The sequence below is a fragment of the Trichosurus vulpecula genome, chromosome 4 (genome assembly GCF_011100635.1).
Source record: "Trichosurus vulpecula isolate mTriVul1 chromosome 4, mTriVul1.pri, whole genome shotgun sequence".
NCBI classification, from domain to species: Eukaryota; Metazoa; Chordata; class Mammalia; order Diprotodontia; family Phalangeridae; genus Trichosurus; species Trichosurus vulpecula.
The window spans coordinates 186,244,718-186,268,615 of record NC_050576.1 but is presented as its reverse complement, the minus strand read 5'-3'; the positions used below and the strand labels follow the sequence as shown (position 1 = coordinate 186,268,615).

The 23,898-nt window shown below is 37.4% G+C and overlaps 1 long non-coding RNA gene across 1 annotated transcript; it reads left to right on the top strand.

The window, feature by feature from the left end:
* The first annotated feature begins 10,977 nt into the window (after positions 1-10,977).
* Positions 10,978-14,632, top strand: LOC118847739. Its single transcript, XR_005010222.1, has 2 exons — positions 10,978-11,324; positions 11,940-14,632. It is a non-coding gene; the product is annotated as an uncharacterized LOC118847739 (long non-coding RNA).
* Positions 14,633-23,898: the final 9,266 nt, after the last annotated feature.

The window sequence follows — 23,898 nt, the reverse complement described above, 5'->3', positions numbered from 1 at the left end:
AGCTTAGCTTCAGGTGGGAAACCAGGGGCCCTGAGGCCACACGAGGCCCTCTAGGACCTAAAGTGCAGCCCTTTGACTGAATCCAAGCTTCACAGAACATTCTAAGGACCTAGAGGGCCACGTGTGGCCTTGAGGCCACAGGTTCTCCACCCTTAGTTTAGCTCATTCTTAGTGCTAGAAATCCTAAAGCCTTGAGTTCTTGCTTCAGTTTTTCTGTACCTACTTCAAAAACAAATGTGAGATGCGCAAATTGAGAGACACCTCCACTCCAAATGTTCATATGGACTATTTGTGTCTGATCTTTGGTAGTGACGGGTATGTAGTGACGGGTATGGCCCAAGCAAAGACCTTTGTCCCTTACCTTACCCCAAAAAGAATTCGAGTCCCATTTGTTCCCACTTTGAACTCCTTGACTTTCCCCTCTTGATCTGGGGTTTGCCTGAGGCTATAATCCTCTCAACGGGCCTTTCATTATCACTGTGCTCAATTCTGTTACCCTTAACCTAGCCCATCTCTTCATTGTTATCTCTGGATTGCCTCTAGCTGCTTCCAACCCTTGATCCTATCTAAGACTCCATTCTCTTTGGCCTTCTGACCTCCAGTCACCCCAGCCTACTGGGCATTCCCATCAAGATCATCCCTGGACCCCTCCTCCCTAGACTGCTTGGCCACTCCTAGATCCCTCATATAGTCTTTCTAGAAAGTTCTCCCATTCATTACTGATACAAACGTCCAGATTCCTTAAGACTCTGGCCAATATGGCAGATCTTTAATGAACTTTGTTTTTCTTTACCTTAAAAAAGGCTTGGGTCGAATTCATTCAGGCAGGACCTGAGTATCACTATTTCAGGGTCCCAGCACCCCTAAACCTCAACAGTAGAGCCTCCCTCTCTGGTATTGGTCTGATCAGCCGCAGTCAGACACACCTTACCCTGATCCTGACACAGTTATGTCACTTTGGTCTTCTTCCAGAATGAAGGACGACAACCAAGGGACCTATCTATTTTTCAAAACTCGTGAGTTGGCTGATGTATTCCCTATTGGTCTCATCAGACAAATACCATTTTCTCTCTTAATTGGAATTATTTTCCTTTTGTGTCTTCAGAATTTCATTCTTAAGAATTTCCCATGCTTCTCTTTTTCCATGTTTTTTCCTTTTGGACCACGCTTTTTCTTTATAATTTTGGAGCATTCACTTTTGATGTTTTGGGTATGTGTGGTTGTTCTTTACATTTACATTGTTCTAGTCTTCTTGTATAGTCAGTCCTACTATAATGCCTATTTCGAAAACAGGAATTTGTTCCAATGCAGTCAACATATCAGGGAACATTTTGAGCACAAAAATTATTTCTTGTTTTCTTGTACACAATTTCTGCCTTGAGAAACCACACAAAAAAGTGCATCTCTTTACAACAACAGCTCAGAAGCTACAACTCTTCCAGTGACCCCATCTACGGGCACACTTCAGGTCTTTGTCAATTTAAAGTGTCATTCTTATTCTGTATCTTCTGGTGCAGTAGGAGTTGGGGCTAGGTGGTGTTGACCTGAAAGTTTGGTTGAAGGAGGCAAACAAGCTAGGTGATATGTAAATTCATTTTGTTTATTCCCTTAAAGCTAGCAGATACATACATTTATGGAGCCAGGCAAAATCTGACTGCCTAAACAGAAGAATGAGAAGGTTTAAATACATTTTTAGAACAGTCGCAACTCAGCATGTCTGTGTTACTCAATTTTATGATCTCCATGTATGTTTAACCATGATACAGGAAAGGATTTTTCTAAATTGAATAGGTAGTGAATACAATAAGATGAGAGAGTTGACGAGGCTCAATCGAAGCTACAACTCAGCGTTTCTGTGTTTAATTCACCATTAACATTGCCATAGGATAGTATATGCCCATAAAAGAAGAAGTCACATTATTAAAGATAGTGTCTCGGGTTAAAGGGTCTCAATCCTTAACAGAGGATGAGATGGAAAGAGGAAAGAATGCTCTTAAGTCAGCCCTATCTGGCCTTGTTGACATAGGAAAAGATATTGTCTGAGTTTACTCAGAGAGCAAAGAGGTTGCTAGGTTCAGACTCTTCTTCTGGTTCATCAGTTCGGGCTCTTCTTCTGGTTGATTATTAGTTCAGGCTCTGGCCCTTATTGAAGTTACCAAATTGATATTAAATGATTATCAGTGGGACGGAGAGCTGGTCTTTATACCCACCTCCCTCCTACCTTGCCCCTGCCTTTCACCATGACCTCTTGCCCAGAATTACAGCCTGCCCAGCTGAGGACTATGTTCCTATTTATAGTAGTATCTGTGTATTTTGGGGGCAGTTAGGTGGTATAGTGGCTACAGCACCAGACTTGGAGTCAGGAAGATCTGAATTCAAATCTGGCCTCAAACACTTACTAGCTGTGTGACTCTGGGCAAGTCACTTAACCCCCATTTGCCTCAGTTGCCCATCTGTAAAATGGGAGCACACTGGAGAAGGAAATGGTAAACCACACCAGTATTTTTGCCCAAAAAAAATCCTATGGACAAAAGTCTATGGAGTCGCATTGAGTCAGACACAAATGAACAACAAATGGATTTCTTAACCATTTAATGTATAAAACTCTTCTGTTTTTATTAGGTTTCTCTTTTTTTGATATGTCATTGACAGTTTTTGAGTATTGTGGCCCTAAACTCATTTTCCCCACAAGATCTGTGGTTTCTATTGCTCAATTTTGCCTAGTTTGGTGCTTTTGGGGAAGATATGTCAGGTTATAATAGAATTGACTGTATTGGGTTGTTATTTTTTGACTTCTTACTTTACTCTGCATCATTTCGCATAGATTTTCCATGCTCATCACATGTATCATTTCTTATACCATTTAATATTCCATTATATTCATGTGTCACAATTTGACTGATGGGCATATACTTTGTTTCTAGTTCTTTGCTCTCGCAAAAAGTATTGCTATAAATATTTTGGTTTATACTGGGGACTTTCTTCTTATCAGTGGCTTTCTTGGGCTATAAGCCTAGCAGTGGATTTTCTGGGTCAAAGGTATGGACATTTTAGTTACTTTATTTGCATAATTCCAAATTGCTTTCTTTCCAAAATAGTTGTGTAGATTCACAGCTCCACCAACCACGCACCAGTGTGTCTAGCTTCCCACAGCCCCTCCAACATTGACCATCTTTTGTACTTTGCCAACATGCAATATGTGAAGTGAAACTTGAGGGTTGTTCTGATTTGCATTGCTTTTATTAGTGATTTGGAGCATTCTTTCATGTGCTTCCTAATAGTCTGAAATTCTTCTTTTGAGAACTGTTTGTTTTTATCCTTTGACCACTTATCTATTGGAGAATGGAGGCCATGAATTTTTGGTAATAGCTCCTTGCTTGGATTTTGTCTTCTATGGATATTCAAATGTCTCAATAACTATTCCCTTTCTTCCTTTCTAGGAAGTTTTCCTAATATGAATGCATATACATATTTTCCTCTCTCCACTCTCTTATTTTTTTAAAAAAATAAACTTTACTGAAATCTACTGTTTTTACATCACTGACATTTCCAAATATATTTCTCCCCACCCCTTCACAGAGAGCCATCTCTTATAACAAAGTATAAAAGAGAGGGGGAAACCCTCCCAAAAAAAGTTAAACAAAACTAACATATTGACATCATATGCAGTGACATCATATGAGAAACCCATGGTCTCCTAACTCTGCAAAGAAGTAAGAGGAGATTCCATCTCTTTTTTGTAGCCAAGCTTGCTTATTATAATTTCACAGCATCCAATTATGGTTACTTTGTTGTTGCTCTGCCCATTTACATTGTTGTAGACATTTTGCATATTGTTTTCCTGCTTGTGCTTACTTCATTTTGCATCAGTTTGTATAGATTTTCCCTTGCATTTCTGTATTCATCATTGTGTGGGATGAAAGACCCTCACCAATTAAATTTTTAATAAGGAGCCATCTCAGGATGGGAACAGAAATAAATTTTATTCAGTTCTCGAGAATAGGGCGTCCTCTGCTAGAACAGATCTAGCAAGGGAGGCGCTTTACGAGGGGCAAAGCACCAATAATTATACCTAACACAAGAAAATTCCTGCCCACCTCTGACCCTTCTCACCATTGGCTGTGAGGTGGGCTTACAATCTAAGCATGAAAGCTAAACAAAGAACCAGGAAATTGAGGCACAGAAACTCCAATTCCCATTTCCTTAGTTAATGGTTACAACTGAGGTGACATCTATAAATCTAAAGAAGGAGAATAGGATAAGGGGAGGGGGAGACCCTCTCCATTCTTCTACAGTACTTTTACAGTAAAGGAAAGCAGGTCACAGTGACCCTATTCTTACTGAGCAAATCTTTAAACTGGAACCAGGAGAAAGAACAAAAAGCTTCAGGGTAAACTTTCCCAGAGGCTGAGCCATCAGACTCTCACGGCCTCAGAATTTTTTTCACTTCCCTATTTCTTGATTTTTAAACATTTCTTAGTATAGATATAGTTATATATATATATACTATATATTACATATATATATATTACATATATATAATATATATGTGTGTGTATATATATATTTATACATATCTTCTCTGTGAAGTCTTCACATTTTATTTACCTCACACAATCATCTTTATTGTTTATTCTAGTAATATTCTAGTACATTTATCTACCATGACTGGTTTACTATTCTTTTTCTTTTTTGGAGAGGGAAGGCGGGGCAATTGGGGTTAAGTGACTTGCCCTAGGTCACACAGCTAGTAAATGTGTCAAGTTGCTGAGGCCGGATTTGAACTCAGGTCCTCCTGACTCCAGGGCCAGTGCCCTACTCACTGTGCCACCTAGCTGCCCAACTGGTTTACTATTCTTATAATCTATGGGTATCTATTTTGTTTCCAGTTATTTGCTCACATGAAAAGTGCTGCTATGGCTATTTTGGTATATATAATATTTTTCTTCTTGGTGTGTGTGTGTGTGTGTGTGTGTGTGTGTGTGTATGTGTATATGTGTGCGCATGTATATACAAACACATACAAAAAGTACAAGTATTTTTGTTTAATTTCAATTAACAAGCCTTTATTTTATGTCCTTCCAATTCCTCCCCGCCATTCCAAAGAGAAAGAAAGACTTCGCACAATCAAGCAAAACAAATTCCCTCATTGTCCATGTCCAAAAATGTATGTCTCAGCCTGCATCTTGAATTCATTACCTTCACCACAAGGTAGTTAATATGGCTCATCGTTGGTCTTCCAGAATCATGTTTGGCCATTGCACTGTTAGAGAAATACATTCTCATCCTTTTTTCAGGGTCTGTTCCTGGCCAGGAGACAGTCATCTCTGTATTTTAAGCAGTGGTCCAGAAATCAAAATCCCATTCTCAGATACCACCTTCTTGGCCTGCCAAAATCTATTTTTCTCTTCTGTATCACTTGTCTTCCACTGGCAGCAGTGAAGAAAACACACCCAACCAGTATATGGTTTTCAGTTTCTTGTCTAAGACTTTGTAATCCTTGACAATACTTATAAAGTTCCTTCTGTCAGTATCTTTTGTACTCGTGATTCACTAGAAGCCATAGTCATTATCTATTTTGATAAGTCTTGGGGAGATTCTTGCTATGTCTTGAATACATATCTGGGGGAGGACAATAGACTTCTCTACTGTTACCACATTGACAAGTGACAAATAGCTGCTTCTGTATCTGTATTAGGAGGGCAGAGTTTATAATCTCAAAGAGGATCATAAACATGTCTGAAAGGTTCGGAACCGCCGGATATAAGAAACTCTCAAAGTAGAAGGCAGAAGAATCAAAACATATATTTAGGCTCCACAGTAACCAACCCATGAACCAGCAACCCCATTTTGATATATTGATCAAAAGCTTCCAGGCCCAATAAGTACGCCTTGAAAGAGTAACCAGGAGGCTACAGAGAAGCATGATTGCATAAAGCAAAATCATGCTTCCCCCTCTATGGTAAAGATTACCCACTGGCCTGAAGTCTTTGTTCAGCTTCCTCCCGTAGGTCAGCTCTGCTACTGGCAGCTCCTGCTTCAGCTGTGGCTGTAGCTATAGCAGCCTCTGGCTCCAACAGGAGCTGCTTTTAACCATCCGGCTTTTGCGGGGGTGTAAGGTACGCCGGGGAAAGCACAGGTTCTTTCAATCTGCTTAAGCAAGGTGAAGGGGTTGACCGGGAAAGCACAGGTTCTTTCCATCAGCTTAAGCAAGGGAAGCAAGGTGAAGGGGCCGACAAGCTTACTCCAGTCCAACATACAAACAGCATTCAGTTCAGGGGAAAAAGCCAAACTAGTCAAGGGCACTTGTTGACTAAGTGCTAAGGAGCCCATTTTTGGTTGCCAATACAGTATCCTAAACCAAACCCCCCTTACTCTTCATTTCTCCTTTTGGACATTTCTGGATGGCTTCTTACTTGACACTTTGGTGACTTTATTATTTCATTCCTTGGAGGACCAACAACTGATTTACCCTCTTCAGGAAGAACTTTAAGTTTGTTATTTTAACTTCATGTGCATTTGTCTTTCTCCTTGTCTTCTTCATCTAGGTAACAGTCTTCTTTTTTCCAGCTTCCTTATAAGGAGGTTTTTTCTCATTCTCTTCAAATTCTTTTTTTTTCCTCATTGAATCTTGCTTCTCTTTTTGGGGGGTGGGTGTGTAGGGAGACACTTCATTCTCCCCGGTTATCTAGAGTGTGGATGGGGCATTGTTTAAATCCCTCCACCTTCTTTTCTAGGAGGCAAATCTTCCATCCCTATAGAGCAGCCCCTTGGTTGTGGCAGAGATATACTCAACACAAGTCACTGCTAAATTCCACATAGTCTCTGTTCTGAGATTTTTAGCCTTTTTTCCCCCCAGAACTGTTTGTGGGTATTTACACTTCACCCTTTACTACTTTGTCATGGCCTTTACAACTTACTCTTCCCTCTTAGGAACTTGGCAGCCACACCTAACTTCCTTTCCTTAATTTCAGCAGCTCCACAGCTATATCTTACCTCCTCTCCCCCTTACACCAGTCCCCTATATTGCTGCTGCACCAATTTGCCCTACCCACAAATACTCTTCCATTTTGCTTTAGCTACCATTTATTCTGCTTACCTTTTCCTACTTTTTCCTTGCCAACTACTTTATCCTTAATCTTCCTTCTTTTTCTTCAGGGTTCTCTCACAGAACTAAATGTCATAGAAAAATTAGAAATTAAGAATGATTATTGTCACTTTTTCTTTGCTTCCCCTAACAACTAAAAAATAATGAAGGCTACGCTCATATTTTTTTCCTTTTGATTAATTTTTAAGATTTTTTTGTTTTAATCAGCCAATATCTACCTTCTTAATTTCTCATTCCCTTCCTTCCAAGTGAGAACATGAAAAAAACAAAACCAATTACATACATATATAGTTAAAACAAATTTCCATATTGGCCATTCCCACCTCCCAACCCCATTTTGTCTCTTTCTGTATTCTGAGTCCTTTACCTTTCTATCAAGAGGTGGGCAACATGTTTCGTCATTAGTCTTTTGGAATCATGATTGGTCAATATATTGATAAAAGATCAGCACAATAGTATTCCAGCATATTTATTTGCCATAATTTGTTAATCTGTTCCCTATATATCATCTCCCCATAGCTGAACATGTTTATTCTTGTTTGATCCTTTATTGTTGTTCATTTATGTTTACCTTTTTACATTTTTCTTCATTATTGCATATTCTTGTATTTTCATCAGGAATGCTTGGAACTCTTCTGTTTCATTAAGGGTCCATTTTTATCTCTGTAGCATCATAGTCAGTTTTCCTGGGTACCTTATTTTTGGCTGTTCTCTTTTGCCTTCTGGATTATTGTATTCCAAGTTCTTTTCTTTTTTATTGTAGTGGCTGCTAAATCATGTATGATTCTGACCGTGGCTCATCATTACTTGAATTCTCTTTCTGAATACAGTATTTTTTGCTTTGACCTGGAAACTCTGGATTTTTGCTATGATGTCACTGGCAGTTTTTGTTTAGGTGTTTCTTTTAGGAGATGACCAGTAGATTCTTTCTATTTCCATTCTCCCCTCAAGCAGTTTTATTTTAAGCTTTCTTGAAATAGGATGTCTGGGTTCTTCTTTTGCCACGATGGTCAGATAGTCCAGTGATTCTTAAATTTTTCTCTTTGATTTGTTTTCCAGGTCAGTTGATTTTGCTATGAGATACCTAACATTTTCTTCTATTTTTTCAGCCTTTTGGCTTTGTTTTAATATTTCTTGTTTACTTATGGAGTAAAAGACTTCTATTCAGTCCATTTAAATTTTCAGGGAGTTTGTTGCTTGGGAATGGTTTTGTACTTTATGCCAAGCTGTTAATTCCCTTTCCAAATCTTTGTTCCAAAGCTCTCATTTCTTTTCCATTTTCCCCCCTAAAAACTCATTTCATTTATAAAAAGCATTTTAAAATTTTTAGTTCTTTTAAAAAAACTCTTAGTTCATCTCTTCTAGGAATATTAGTTGAGTTTTTGCCCAGTCTGTGCTGTTTTCTGTGGTTTTGCTTGTAGATGTTTTGGGGTCCTTCTCTTCTCAGTCTGAATCTTGAGCGTCCCTGCCATCATAATAGCTCTTTATTATGGACTTCCTTTTGTACTGTTTATTCTTCCAGCCAACTTTCTGACTTTGGACTTAGTGTTAGAGCTGGGCTGTGCCACACTTCTGTAGGGAAGGTCTGCTTTTTGGGGGTATTAGATGTTGTGTTGTATCAGGATCTCAGTGACAGATGGGGGACCTGCAAACTCTCAGTGATCCCCGCATGGTCTGAGTCAGGGCAAAGTCTGTTTACTGCCTACCTGGTCTGAGCAAGAGTAGATTTCTGTTAGATTCAGCCTTTATTATCTAGCTGGAAAGCTCTGTTTGCTCATAGTGGCAGAACTATAGGTTCCTGTTTGGTTGGGATTACCTGTTTATTCCTCCGCAGGCTCGGACAGATGCTGGAAATGAGACCCTGTGTTGCCTCTGAGGCCTGAGCCACACTGCTGCTGCTATTGATGGCTTCTGAACTTCATCTTTTCTGGGTATACCATTCAGAGCCTCCCTACCCAAAGAAATCCCTTTCTCACCCTGGATCTGTGACCTGAAACTGAGTAGTGGGAGACAAAGCTGTCAGTTTGCACTTGGTTCCAGCAACCTGGTATGGGTCTCAGATCTCTTTTTTTTTTTTTTTTCTTTTTAGTTTGTAACACACGGTTCTACATAATTTTGAGTTCCAGATTTTCTTCCCTCCCTCCTCCCCTCCCTCCCCAAGACGGCATGGAATCCCATATAACTTCCATGTATAACTTTGCATTGAATTAATTTACACACTAGTCCAGTTGTGGAGAAGAATTATGACCAATGGAATGAATCATGAGAAAGAAGAAACAGAACCAAAAAATCAGATCTTCTCTTGCCTTGGTGCAGAGCCTCTCCCTGGGCACTGGAGTACTTGAAGTGGCATGCTTCTGTTCTGACCCCAGTCCTCAGTGACTCCATGACCTCCCTGGCTGTTTCCTTGTGCCAAACTGTGCTAAAGAAATGAGTCACTGTGACTTTTTCTGGATTTTTCCCTCGGGATTTGGGAGTTCCACTCTACTGGTCTCTATTACTCCACCCTCTTAGCTCTACTTCCACATAACATTTTCCAACAGAATGGAATTCACTTGGCAAATTGTGCATCCTTTTGTTGGTCGCTAGACTTCCCTCTATGATTTGGAAATGGTGTTATATAAATTTAAGTCTTTTAGTTTTCATACCAAGTTTGCTGCCTTCATATCATTTGGGGGAAGTGAAAAGCCTGTGTTCTGACCTCTGGACATTTTCCTCCCTTGCTTCGATGTTGGTAGCTTCTGCCTCTTGAGGGGTAGAGAGCAGAACATAGGACTTTCTTTTTTTTAGCAGGGGTGAGAGCAGCAGTGAACTGAAGCCTAGGTGTAGAGAAATGACAGGATGATGGAAAACTGATAAGCAGGCTATGGGAGAGATACTCTGGCCCCTGCTATAAACATGTTTCCTCAAACCAACTTGGGTGTCAAGAAGAGGACTGAGAAACTAAGTATTCAGGGAGTTGGAAACCAAGATGTATAACCAGGAATTATAGTACACACACACACACACACACACACACAATGGTGTGGGTACCACCAAAAATAGATCGAAGCTTAGTTAATGCTTTCAGGGAGCCTCAGATAGGGCATGGCCATTGGTGGTGAAGGGATATGATGAGGGCAGTGTCCTGGGCGGAGGACAGTTGTGTGCCTCTTCCAGGGTTGAAGTCTGTACCCTGTGCGTCTGTCACCTATGACAGTGATAGGACCTCCAGTTGGGAATCTGGCACATGATCCCATCTCCAAGAAGGGGGTGTCACAGAACACTCCGCTAAAAGATTTAAGAATGGTTACAGAGTGCTTTTGAATGCTGCTAAACCAAGCACTTAATGTACACAAATACCGACAAGATCCAAGGAAAGGAGCTATCATTACAGAAGGAAAGGTAAAGGAGGGAAGGCTTTTTGGAGGAAGTGGATTAACTATCACTGACCCAGGGGTGGTAAACTAACCCCTCCCACACAATATCTTATTTGCCCTAATATGTATAGCAAACTAACCATCTTTAGGATTGGTCATTGAGTCACAGACTACTAGTATTTTTTCTAGGACCAGAATTGTGACTAGAATGGATCAGGGAGGAGAGAGAAAGGGAAAGGCAGTGAGGGGCCGGTTCCCTGGAGATTAAATCCTTTTCAATGATATGCCGGTTTCATATGTGGATACAAATGAATAGGACTACGTTCCTGGAGAGGAATTATGTCTCCTCTGTGGTACCTTGTCTAAATCTAGCATTTCCCAGATTATTCAGACATTGTATTTTTGATTGGCTGACATGGAGCGGGTAGGGAAAGAAAAGGGTGATGATGGAGTAGCAGCGACATTTCAATCCCACCCCCCTCCCCAGCCAGGGAGCAGCGGGGTGGGGATAAGGATAGGGGGATGGGAGAGAGGAAGGAGCTTTCCGCTTTTCCTGCTCACTGTCTCACCTCCCTCCCTCCCTCCCTTCCTCCCTTGCTGCCGCATCAGCACCTACAGCTCCTGGGCTTCCCAGAAGCCTAAGCATCCACCATGCTGGATATTTTCATTCTGATGTTCTTCGCTATTATAGGCCTGGTTATCCTGTCCTACATCATCTATCTGCTGTAGCATCCTAGGAGCCCTCTTGGTGGGGAGGAGGGCTTTGTGGAGGAGAAGGATGGAGCCTAGAGGCCGAGCAACCTGCCTGCCCACTTCCAAGTGGACTTGTGCTTCTGATCATCAGATCATCGCTTCGGGTACTAAGGGATCCAGAAACCCCTCCCTCCCTTAAAAAGCATTTCTTTTCATTTTCCTTTGCTGCATTGCTTTAATGCTTCTTAAAGTATCCTGAAAATAGTTATTTAAAAATAGCAGATGTTTTCTGATTCAAAAATATGTTTGGGCCTAATTTAAACTATTATGGGATCTTGTTTTCATGTAATCATTCTCTTCGTAATAAAAAAGATCTAAGGGAGGAAGAAGGGAGGGACTGGAGGAATTATTGGTCTTCGTTTCTTGTTTGAGTCAGGTTTTCAGTCGGCAAATCTCCTTTCCCACAAGCTGTAGATAGGGTGTTTGTACTCATCAGCAGACAGGTTTATAGAAACAGTGCAATTATAAATGCATTTGTCAGTGACTCATTCTGGCTTGAAGATGAGACAAATGAGATTTATTTGTGGGAGAGGAAGGCTTGTGTTTCTCCTCATCTGGGGCACTCCAGGGATATATTCATTCACATGTGTTGAGCTGGGTTTCATTTTCTCCTTCATAGGGGAAATTGGGGGGGGGAGGGGAGAAAGGGTGGGATTCTGAGCAGAGGTTGTTGCTTGAGTTCACATCTGTACTATCCCTTCACTCTGGATTTTCCACAGCTCCTGGTCCCCCACTTCAACAAGAGACTTCTTATCTTCAGCAGCAGCCACAGATTAACTGCCCTAGCAGGACCTCTCCCAGAGCCTTCTGGAGACTGTTAACCCTTGGCAAGCAAATGGCATTTTGAAATGGAAGCCAGAGGCAGGCTGAGAAGCAGCTGCATCTCAGCATGTCCAGCAGAATTCATGGATGTTGCTGGCAGGCTATGCAGGCCACGATGAGTTCAAGTGGCAGAAGAAAAGCCGTGAGAAGAGAGCTGGAATGTGAAATCATCAAAGTCCCCACGAAGGGCTGCTAAAAAATAAGATTTGAGACAGCCTTTTTTGCTGGTTCTGTGTGCAAGTAAATCTTACTGGATGTGTCCTTTCCCCCTTTTCCTTCTCATGAGGGCTTCCACATGCAAGGCTTTCCCATCCATATAAATTCAAGGACAACTTGTATGTCTCCATATATGGACTAAATACATTATGGCAAGGGAATAGGATCCATTTTTCACTCCATCGTTAAAACTTTGTGAACTCGTTTTTAGAACTCGTCTCCAATTCTGCTCTCTTTAGGCTGCAGAAATTTATGCTTTCAGCTGTTAATGCTGCTTTATCTTTCTTTCCCCTCTGACTGCCCCAGGTCCTCCTTATATGGAGAGAAATTGTGGTATGTAAATCCTCGTTCTTTATGCCAGATGAATTGAGGAATTGGAATTGTAAATCACAAATAAGATGGCCACATTCTGCATCTTTAGCCCAGAGGAGAGGGCTTTGTTGTGAAATCTCTGTATATATTGTACCCAAAATATGAATATTATAGAGATAGAGATTGTAGAGATAGTTGAACCTTCCACCAAAAAGGCGTTTTTTGTGTCTTTGTATTATCAACTACCACCATCTGAATCCTCTATTCAAATAGGGTTGAAGAAAAGCATCGTCCCAGTGCAGGGTGCAGGTTAGCCTCAGAATTTAAAAGCCAAGGGGGCAGCTACGTGGTGAAGTGAGTAGAGCACCGGTCTTGGAGTCAGGAGGATCTGAGTTCAAATCCAGCCTCAGACACTTGTAGTTGTGTGACCTTGGACAAGTCACTTAGCCCCAATTGCTTTCTCTCCTCCAAAAAAAAAACAAAGAATTTAAAAGCTGAGGCTGGGATGTCTGAGCCTGTTAGTGTTGGTTTAACATTGGCAATACCCTTTCCATGTCCTATAATCTATTTTAAAAATGAAAAATTAGCAATTTTTATTATGGACTCAACACAAATTGAAATATTTGTGCTGTGTTTTCAAATAATGAGGATTGAGGAGATTTTTTTTTTTAGTTATGTTGGAAATGAAAAGCTTATATTCTTTAAGCTCACATTGGAAGGAGAATCAGGTCAGGATTCTATACATGGAGTTGTGTTCCAGGCCCAATTTGTCCACTTATTAGTTTTGTGATCTTGAGCAAGTCAAGTCCCTTCCCTGGACCTCAGTTCTCTCATTTGTCGAATGATGAAGGTGGAAAAGGTTGTCTCCAAGGTGCCTCTCAGCTTTAAAATTCTATGACTCGATATTTATAAAGACAGGGTCTTTGGAACAAACCCTTTAAGAATTAAGCAATAATTTCTTTTCTTTCCACAAATCAGGTTTTGTAATGAAAACCATAAACATAAACATATTGTAAAACATAAACTATTGTATCATAAAAAGCCACATACAGAGGAGAAAATGATGGAGTTTACCACTTGGGACTTTAATGTTTTATTGTATGATGATATTTGGCAATGACAATTTGAAAGATGTGTAAATGCCAAGAGGAGAATTTTGAAAAAAAAATTTTCTTTAAATGCTGGAATATTTGAGGATATCAGCAGAATTCTTAGTGCATTTTTCCTATTTATTAAATAGTCTTTTGTAGTAAAGTTCTATGGTATATGTCTCTGTGGCATATGTATAAGTTCTAGCCTGAAATTAGACTATGCTAGTTTCTGGATAATTCAGACAAAATTGGCAATTTGGGGAGACCTAATGATGTAGTTAATGTAGCTCTTCCCAGAAAAAAGTTCATTTATAACTCGTACACCCTTCTTAAAAAAAACTTTTTTATTTTTATGAACTTGACAAACATGAAGAAACATGATCATTTCCATATACAAAGGACAGAAAAAGAGGGTTCTATAAGAAACTATGCATCTATTATGTATAGCTTGTTTCTTTTTAAAGTATATAATAAATTTAATACTGTAGTTCCAAAACTTCTCTCTGTCTCTCTGAACTTCTTTTTGCTCACTTCTGTATATCTTACAAATGTTTCATTAACACACTCTTTATTTCCTTTTCTTCTTTTTTTTCTGGGCATTGCTATCACTAGCCTTCTCTTCCGTACATACCTCTCCTCGCAGGGCAGAAAGGCTGCCCTTGTAACAAATAAATACAAATGAAAGAAACCTACACATTGGCCATGTCTGAAAAATGTGTCTTATTGTGCACCTCTTTGCCAGCAGGTGAGAAGTATGATTTACCATCAGTCTTCTGGAGTTATGATTAGTTGCTGCATTGATCAGATTTCTTATGTCTTTTACAACTGCACTTTTTTTAATAATGTTGTAGACATTGTGTAAATTGTTCTGCTTTTTCTCACTTCACTCTGTATTCTTCCCAGGTTTTTCTGAATCCCTCTTTTTCATCGTTCTTACAATGCAATAAATATTCCATTCTGTTCATCTATCATCATTTGTTCAGTCGTTTCATAGTCAATGGGCACCTCCTGCAGGAGACAGAATGCTAGGCCTGGAGTCAGTAAGACCTGGGTTCAAATTTGGCCTTAGATACTTAGTAGCTGTATGGCCCTGTGTGACACTTAACCCTCTGTCTGTCTCAGTTTCCTCTATGGTAAAATGGGAATCATTATAGCACCTACTTCCTAGGATTTGTTTTGAAGATGAAATGAGACAATATTTATGACAATGAGACAATATTTGTGAAGTGCTTAGTGTAGTGCCTGGCACACAGTAGGTACTTGCTTCCTTCCTTTTTTCTTTCTTTCCTTTCTTCCTCCCTCCCTCCTTCCCTGCCTCTTTTCCTCTGTCCCTCCCTGCCTTCCCCTTAGTTTCTAGTTCTTTGCTATAGCAAAAAGAAATGCTATAAATATTTTTATACATATGGGTCCTATTCCTTTAACCTCTTTAAGGTTAAAGCCTAGTAGTGGTATCACTTAGTTGAAGGGTCTGCTATAGTCACTATAACTTAGTGACTTTCTGGGCATGGCTCCAAATTGCTTTCCAGATATAACTGGAACAATTTATATCACCAACATTAGTGTGCCTGTCCTCCTATAATTGTCATTTCCCTTTTTGTTATCTTTACAAATCTGATGGGAGTGATGTGGAACCTCAGAGTTGTTTTGATTTGCATTTCTTTTATTAGTGATTTGAACCGTTTTTTCATATGGTCGTTGACAGCTTGGATTTCTTCCCTTGCCTGTTCATATCTTTAGATGATTTATTTATTGGGGAATGGCTCTTCTTCTTACTTATTTGATTTAGTTCCCCTTTTATCTTGAATATCAGACCTTTATCAGAGAAGTTTGCTACAAAGATTTTTCCCCAGTTAACTCTTTCCTTTCTCCTTTGATTGATTTTGTGATTTTGATTTTGTGCAAAAACTTTTCAATTTTATGTAATAAAAACTGACCATTTTATCTTTTAATCCTCTCTACACTTTGTTTGGTCAAGAAGTTTTCTCTTTCCTATAGCTGTGAAAGGTACCTTGGTTCATACGCCTCTATTTTGTTTACAATACAAACTTTTATTTCTAGGTCAAGTATCAATTTGGAGTTTATTGAAGTATAAGATGTGAGATATAGGTATAAACCTAATTTCTGCCTGATTGCTTTCCAGTTTTCTCTGTAGTGAACCCATTCCGCAGTTCAATTTTTCTATTTTTAAACCAGTACCAAATAGTTTTGGTGATTACTGCTTTGTAGTATAGTTTGATATCTAGTACTGCTAGGTTCCCCTTCTCAACTTAAAAAATTATTTACCTCAAAATTCTTGACATTTTGCTCCTATAGATGAATTTTTTTTGCAATTTTTTCTAGTTTTACAAAATAACTATTTAGTAGTTTGCTTGGTATAGTACTGAGACTTGTAAAATAATTTAGGTATTATTGTAATTTTTATTATGCTGGCACATCCCAACCATGAGCAATTAATATATCTCCAGTTATTTAAGTGTCTCTATTTCTGTAAAATTTTATAATTATATTCATATAACTTATGTGTTAGAATATGAATTCTCAAATATCTTATAAATTTTGTAGTTATTCTGATTGGAGTTTCTATTTCTTCCTGCTGGATTTTGTTGGTAATATACAGAAAGACTGACAATATATATGGATTTATTTTATGGCCTATTGCTTTGGTAAAGTTTCAATTAATGTTCTAGTCGAAGCTCTAGGATTCTCTTGGTAAATCACAGCATTTTGTTTTCTCTTTGTCTGTGTTTATTTACTCATTTTTTCCTCTTCTTATTGCTGTACCCAGTATTTCTAGAACTATATCAGATAATAGTGGTCATAATGGACATTCCTTACTTTACCTGATCTTATTATTACCCTGATCTTATTGGAAAAGCCACTAGTGTTTCTTCCTTACAAATGAGAGCTCTTGGTTTTAGATAGATACTCTTTACTATATTAAGGAAAGATCCATCTATTCCTATGCTTTAAAAATTTTGAAAATAAATAGGGTGGGCATGGTGGCATGCTCCTTCTAGAGAGGCTGAAGCTGATAGGTTGCTTCAGGTCAGGAGTTCTGAGTTGCAGTGAGGCTAACTCCAACTAGGTGTCTACACTAAGTACAGCAACAATATAGTAAGCCTTTGTAAGTTCACTAGGTTGCCTGAGGAGTGGTGAACTGGCCTGTGTTGAAAAAATGGAACAGGTTAAAGTTTCTGTGCTAATCAATATTGAATGACCCCTTGCACTGGCACTGTAAGTGGGTAATTTAGGGAGATCAGGACTCAAAAAGGCAAAAGCAAAACCAACCAACTGAAAGAAAAGAAAAAACCCAAACCAAAACCCAATCCATAAATGGATGTTGTTTTTTGTCAAAAGTTTTTTCTATAACTCTTGATATAATCATCTGATTTTTATTGTTTTTGTTACTAATATGGTCTATAGTTTCTCTAATATAGGAAAAACCTTGCATTCCTGTTAAAAATCCAACCTGGTCATTATGTAGCTTCTTTGTCAATATTTTATTCATTTTTTGCACCAATATTTTTTAGCTAAATTGGCCAATAGTTTCTCTTCTTTCTGCCTTATCTCTCTTAGGCATCAAAATTTGTTTCATAGAAGGAATTTAAAGGATCTCTTCTTTTCCTGTTTTTGCAAACATTTTATATTATGTTGGAATTAATTGTTGAGTTTTTGAAAGAATTAACTTGTAAATCCCTCCAATCTAGGATTTTTTTTTCACTTTCATCTATGGTTCTATTTTTTCTTCTGTTAATATGGAGATTGTAGATTTCTGTTAGGTATTCATACATTTCTTTTAAGTTATCAGTTTTGTTGGCATATAATTGAGCAAAATAATTTCTAATAACTTCCTTTATTTCATCTTCAATTGTCGTTAATTCTCCTTTTTCATTTTTGAACTATAGCCAGGCCTTGAATTTATTTTTATTAACTCCCTCTGTCACCTTGGAAGAAAGTGTGATTCTGAAGAAGCACTTGTCTCTTCTCCCATTTGAATGTAAGTAGATCATCCTCAGTCTCTTCCAGTTCTTCAAATGTATTTACCTTTCTAGGTTCCTCTCAACCCCTATGTTTGCATTTCAAAATTTCTATTCCATTTTAGATCCTTTCATCAAGAATGCTTAAAAGACCTGTTAAAGATCCATTTTCCCCCAAGGGATTATGCTGTCTTGCAGGGTAAATTATTTGTAGTTGTAAGCCTTTATCTTTTTTTTTCTTGCTTTTTGGAGTATCTCAAAGTTCAAGATTTTGCCTTATTTATATGGTTCCTTGATACTCAAACTCTATTTCTGCCTGCTTGCAGTATTTTTCCCTTTTAATCTGGATTTTGGTTACGACATTCCTGGATGTTCTCGATTTGGTATTTCTTCCAGGAAGTTATCTGGATTATTTCTATTTTCACTTTGCCTTTTAGCTCTAATAGATTTGGGTCATTTTCTTTTGTGATTTTTTTGATATATGACATTCAAGTTTTTGTTTGGTCATAGTTTTCAGAGTGCTCAAAAGGTCATATATTATCTCTCTTGGATCTGTTTTGCAGGTCCATTGTTTCGGTAGCAGATACCTTACATTTTCTCCCATTTTTTTCTCCATCTTTTCATTTCGTTATAGTATTTCTTGTAAGCTGTAGTCACTGAATTTTGTATATTCCATTCTAATTTTCAGGTAGTCTGCTATTGTTGTTGAGTAGTTTCAGTTGTGTCCAACTCTATTTGTCCTCATTTAGGGTTTTCTTGACAAAGAGTGTTTTGCCATTTCCTTCTCCCCCTCATTTTACAGATGAGGAAACTGAGACTAATAGGGTTAAGTGATTTGCCGAGGGTCACACAGCTAGTGTTTGAAGTCAGATTTGAACTCAGGAAGATGAGTTTTTCTGACTCCAGGCCTGGTGCTCTAGCCACTGCACCACCTAGCTACATCAGGTAGTCTACTACTTAAGTAAGACTTTCCACCACTGTCGCAAGCTATTTATGCTCCTCATTTTTTCTTCTATAGTTCTTATTTCACTTATCATTTAATTTTTTAATTTTTTTTAAATTGAAGTAAAGTTTCTTTATTTTTTTCCAGTTGTACTTTTGAATCCAGTCAAGCCATTTCCTCTCCTTGAGATTCTATTTGTGCTAACTGTGGAGTAATCATCTTCTTTTGGGTTTACTTCTTGGGCATCTCTAGACCCCCTATAGTTCATTGTGCTTGGTGTTTTCTCCTCTCTACTTATATCTACAGCCTCGGTCCTGGTTTGTGATTTTGTACCAGATCCAGGGGCTGCTCCCTCTGACTCTCTCAGCTGGAGGAGTAGTCAGGCCCCATTGGTCATGTCTCCAATTTCTTGGGTCCCTCTGCTTGTTTCCATCTTCCTTGGTAGGTCTGCTTTCAGGGTCTGATTTCAGGCTCTACTTACCTCATTGGAGCATCCCAGCTGAGCTCCATATGCTTTTGGTACCCCCACGCTTGCATGTATGCCTGAGAGTGCATCAGGTGATATCCTTGGGAGTCAGAAACTTCCATCTTTATTTACCTAAGCTTGTACTGGTTTCCCTGGTGGGACCACTCTCCCAAAACACAGATGTCTTTTGTGAAGTCCTGGGTCAGAATATACTATTGTTTCTCTCTGGTTATCTTAATTATTATTCAATCTGGTATCCTTTTTTAGCTCTTTTCTGGAATATATGTAAAAGAGTTGAGCTCTTCTATAATCTTTCATGTCACATCTTAGCTGTAAGTCTGACCCTTCTTTTAAATGTTGAGTCTAAGGCTCCCCAGCAATGCTGCAACAATTACTTGGGCAATACTACAACAACTAGTATATTCAGTGAAAAAAAATCAGCCAAACCGTTCACAGTGGAATTTATACAACCGTGTTATGAGAGAGAGGACTAATACTTATTTCATCAACTGACTGCTATATCAGTTTTATTTTATTTGTGTTTCAGGGGATATAATTTGACTGGTTGTACATTTGAATTGATTCAGTAACATGCTGTATTATAACATGGTTGTAATATATTTGGTGTCATGTAGACCAAAAACAGATTGATTGATTTTTAGCCAGATGTGTTACAAAATGCACATCTTATTAATAGTCAAAGCAAGAAATTCTGTAATATAAAATTTTTGATAAATTCATACTTCAATATTATAATAATGATATATAACAGAGATAGCCAGATTAGGATAAGCAAAACACTTTCTCATATAATTTTGAAAATAATTTTGAAAATTTTTGATAATTTTGAATAATTTTGTGAATAATTTTTTAAAAAATTTGATATTCATAAAATGAATATAGTATTATATTAAAAGAGCAAGTTTGTTCAGAAAAGAGATTCATTTGTGATAAGGAAAGATTACAAATGGGGGATAGTCTAAGAAGCAGCACAATGTGTAAGTGGCTGTTGCTAAATTCAAACCAACCAAGAATTTTGGGACTGAGAGTTTTTAGTGAAAACTTATTGACATGACAATTTCTTAATTTTTAGGAACATTGCACATTTTTAAAAGATTCATAGAATCTAGGACTTCAAAAGACTCTTGAAATTTAATTTAAATATTAGATGGCTTAGGAAAATTGAGATACATTTCCTTTAGTGATCGTTAGGCTAAAGAGAGAAGTGGAAAAATGTCTTGGGAAAATGTATACAGTGGATTTATCAAATCTTAAACATTTGGTAAGCCTGGAAGAGCCTCTCAAAAGTCTCTACTTCCCTCCAGCTTAAATATAAACAAGACCTAATTTTTACGTTTTGGGGAAAAACAGTTGACCTCAATCACGGAAAACTTCTCTACCCCCAAATCAACAGTTGAGTAGAAAAATTTAGTAGTATATAAGGCTTTTCTCCAAGGATTGATGATCGAAGAAGGTAGAGTAATGGGAAATTGCAAGTAATCCAAAACACTTATCTACTTTGTTTTAAAACAAAACAAAACAAAAAAAACTTTCACATGGCAAATAATAACAGATATTTGTAGCATATCTAGTTTGGCAACCACTGGAATGTAAATTTGTTGAGCGTGTGCAGTGAGAATAGAATAGTACAGATTAAAGTAATATTTAACTCATATTAAATGTTGCTTTACTTTTGTTAAACTTCATGGGAAGGTTGCAGTTTGTATCACTGGAGGAAATAACCACACAGATTAGATCATAGACCCACTGGCGTATTGAAGTTAAATGTTGATTAATAATGCAAATTATTGATGCAGTTACCTGCTTTTATGTCAGTAGGTATGTGTATACGACTAAGTGTTATTTAAATGCAAAGCATCCCTTTTTGACCATGACAGGATCCTAATCAAAATTGATGGAAAGACGAGTTTCTCCAGAAACATAAATAAACTCCAATGGCTTTAATAAAGTCAAACTTTGAGTAAGTTAGTGATACTTTCCAAATTTACAAATTCACTTTATTAATATGAAATAAATTAAATATTTAGCAAATATTAAATATTCATTTAAATACATTTTGTCATAAATACAAAACTTTTTTTAACAATATACATATTTTTCAGTAATATACATTTAAGAAAGCAATGATCTTGGAATTCTACCTATATTAAATATCTTTTTTTTCAAAGTCAAAACTCTTGTAAGATACAGTTTGCTTTTTTAAAAAAATTTCCAATTACTATTTTTGGTGTCAGAGGTATGTTCTAGAGGTTTTTCCCCCTACTTTCTCATGAAAAGTATTCAGTATTTCTAATTGTTTCTCTGCCTGGAGAAACTTATATAATGCAGGTATCTTTTAGTTTATCTCTTCATCCTCACTCTTGTTTCAGCTAAGTAGGTGGCTTGTGAATATATTGTGATTTCTTGTAGGATTCATAGCTAACCAATTTGTAGAATTGGTAGTGAAATCATATTTTTGTAAATAACTAAGCAGGTACTCACCAAATGCTTCCTTTTTATATTCACAACCTTTTTTTTTGACAAAGAAATCTGGAAAGATATAACTATACCACTTGTGTGAAGATAAGCTATTCCATAATTTTACTGGCATAAAAGATGGTTTCCAATTATATATATATATATATATATATGTATATATACACACATATACACATATACATACCTATATATTATGGTTGTGCCAGTCCTCAGAAGGAGATGAGAATTCTGGCACTAACTCCTTTGTTATTAACAGAGGAACTGAGAGTATAAACTGCATTGTCAGAAGAGTCAAAATGCATAAAATAAGGTACCCATTATCCATCTGTCCAAGTACATCATGATGATCAGCAACTTGACTAGATCACCTTCTAGGTAACAATTTGGCCACTTATCACTTGCCAACTGAGTAAGATGAAATTTTTGGGCAAAAATTGTACAAAAAACCAAGTGTTACAAGATGTTTAATGAGATATAAAGTACTTGTCACTAGGTAAAAACTGAATTCATTTTTAATGAGCGTTATTATGATTAATGGCATTTTAGAAACTGTTTTCTTGTGGAAGTGACCTTTACCCTATCGATAAGTCACATGTGGCTAAGGAAACCAATGGAAGAAAAGGCCAGCAGACATGTATGTCAATCTAATTTATGGGAAAAAATGCATGTAATTTTTAGTATTTTCAATATTATTGTTATGCTTTTTTGTTATTATAATTAGTGAAAATTGACTAACAGCCCTTCTTGCAGGGCATTAATACTATTTATTGCCCCCAAAATGCCTCTGCTTTATAGCTATATATATATATCTATATATATCTATATATATATATATATATATATATATATATGTATGTATATCTTCCTTTAATTTAGCAGTGGTAATTTTTAAAACAATAAAAGGAAACTTTCTTTAAAAGTTTGACTTCACAATTTATTCCTGATGACAAATATATAAGTATCACTTCATGGAAAACTGGACTGGTTCGCCTGAGGAAATTGCAAATTTGGTTTCAAATGTTGTTTGTAATCCTCAAAAACAGGCCCTAAAATATGTTGAGGTTATTTTTTGTTGGTGGCAAAATAAACAAGTTAGCCACCATCAACAGAGAATGAATGTAGTTTTTGGTTTTTCCCCAATTCTGTCTGGAGGGTAATATAACATTTCACAGTGAAAAAGTATAACAAAATATAATTTTTTTTCCTTCAAAGTAGCCAACTTGTCAATACAGGTCAGTACTATATAAGATCTAAAATCCAGGTTGGAGTATATTTGACAGAAACCTTACTATGCTAATTTTGCAATCTTGCTGAAAACAACCAAAATAACTTTGATGATGTGCAATAATAACCCAAGAGAAACCTTGACATGCCACATTTCTAGCACTAAGATGCATGATGCTTAGCTTTTTACAGTGAAACAATATGAAAAAGCATTACTACCTACATGTAAATAATTGCCTTTCAAGCTATTATGATCACTATTTAAAAAATAATTTCCTCTTTTAACCCTAAAATTATTCAATAGGGTATATTTTTAATTTAGGTTCAACAATGTTTGTACTAAATAAATGCTAATATGTACAAGCCTTTTTATGGATACCACACTATTATATTGAAATGAAAATCATATTACATATTCTAGTATCTTCCTGCTTTTAATTTTTAGACCTGAGTTGTGGGGGAATTCTTATCAGAAAAAGAACAAAATGAAACCAAAGAAAATAAAAAGCAAGAACCTTTGTCTTTTGCAGAAAAAGCTAAACCAAAACCTGGAACAAAACCTCCCACCATCAAAGAAATTAAAGTTGGGCTATTTTTTCCTTAAATACTTTAAAAAGTTCCATGCAAAAACTTTTATCATGGTAAGGAAATATTTGTTTCTGATCCTCTAAAAGCAAATTTTCCAAGATGAATTCTGTCAGAATAGAAACTTCAGTGAAACCCTGCTTTTATGTTATCACAACTAATGTTTTCCCACAATTTATGCTCTTCCTCAGTTTTGTCCATTTCCTGTCTTATTCATGTACCAAACACAACCAAACATGCCAGAATTTCCCACAATTTGCATTTCCCCATGCACTAGCCCCACTTCCTAGAGCTATCCTATCTTCAAGTAACTTTCACTTCTTGTGTTTACTCTTCAGGGTCCTTTTTGGATTCCCAGGCAAGTCATTTCAAGTGGCTTGGTGAAGGAAGCTGGGGGTCTGGTGAAAGAAGTCAAAGCGAGACCCTGAAAGAATCACAGCAGGGTACCAACAGTTTATCTTTAGTAGAAGTGAGTGATGGAAGGCAGAGCTACAGAGAGATGAGAGAGAGAGAGAGAGCCCCGGTGGGAACTTTGACTTTTGC